The sequence below is a fragment of the Chiloscyllium plagiosum genome, chromosome 23, assembly GCF_004010195.1.
Source record: "Chiloscyllium plagiosum isolate BGI_BamShark_2017 chromosome 23, ASM401019v2, whole genome shotgun sequence".
In the NCBI taxonomy this organism is placed as follows: Eukaryota; Metazoa; Chordata; class Chondrichthyes; order Orectolobiformes; family Hemiscylliidae; genus Chiloscyllium; species Chiloscyllium plagiosum.
Window position 1 is genome coordinate 47731170 of NC_057732.1, and position 1455 is coordinate 47732624.

Below are 1455 nucleotides of genomic sequence, written 5' to 3' on the forward strand. Positions count from 1 at the left end.
CCCCTTAGGTCTCTTTTATATCTTTCCCCTCTCACCCTAAACCTATGCCCTCTAGTTCTGGACTCCCCCACCCCAGGGAATAGACTTTGCCTATTTATCCTATCCATGCCCCTCATAATTTTATAAACCTCCAAAAGGTCACCCCTCAGCCTCTGATGCTTCAGGGAATACAGCCCCAGCCTTTTCATATCAGCACCACTCTTCATTCCACTGTGACTGTAACATTAAACCAGGCAGTCAATGTGATGTATTGAACACTATGACTGGACAGTGGGCACCATGACCTCTGCCTCTTGTGCCTTACCCAATCACCCGAGAACATAGGTCACCCCTCAGCCTCCGATGCTTCAGGGAATACAGCCCCAGCCTATTCATATCAGCACCACTCTTCATTCCACTGTGACTGTCACATTAAACCAGGCAGTCAATGTGATGTATTGAACACTATGACTGGACAGTGGGCACCATGACCTCTGCCTCTTGTGCCTTACCCAATCACCCGAGAACATCTGCAGAAACCAGCCCGTCTCCCCCAGAAGGCATGCCCTTGCCCTGTATGGATGACATTGACGAGGTATCACAGGAAGCACTGGCGAAGTTGCTCCGAGAGCCACTGCGACATTTCTCAACACAGTTGTCTGCTCTGCCGCCCATTTCATTGTGAGAGCAGCCTCTTCAGTAACCGGCCCCAGAGAATCAGCAGGAGGGGTCCCACTGCTGGGACCTTTTCACTATTCATGCTGCTGGTTCCTTATTTAAATACCAGTGCCACGGAATTTCAGGGGCTGTGAGACATGTGTTGCCTTTCACAGTGTTCTGTTAAATTGCCATCACTGACAGTATGCCACAGGAAGGCTAATCCACCCCTGACTTTGCTGGCAGGGACCTAGAAGCATTGCTGGAAGGAGTCAAAGAATGGGGATGCCTCAGGATTGCTCCAAACCAGATGCCTAGCAAGAGAGATTTTACACTCTGTCACTTGGATCCCTGGGAAAGCAGCCAGACTAATATTAGCATCCTTGAAGAAGCCAATAGCACTAATCTCAAGGCCTTGAACACCCGAAACCAACTCCACTAGGCCGCCCACGTGTTCAGGATGCCTGAGTCCTGACTGCCAAAGCAAATCTTCTTCGCCCAGCTCAATGAAGGTGATTGAACAGAAGGACGATAAGGGAAGTATTTCAAAGACTCCCTGAAGTCTTCCCTCAAGAAATGTAGCATGAATGTTAATGCATGAAGAAACTCCTGTTGAAGGGATGCCATTCTTCAAGAGGACCCAATGGCAAAAGGTAGTACGGAAAAGGAACCGGAGAAAGGAATTCCAACAATCTCAAGGCCAAGCACCAATTCCACCTCCTGGAAACATCTGCCAAATGTATGATTGGAGATGTGGCTCTAAGATCAGGCTCATTGGCCACACAAGGCCCTATGTAACACATCATGACAGTGACATGG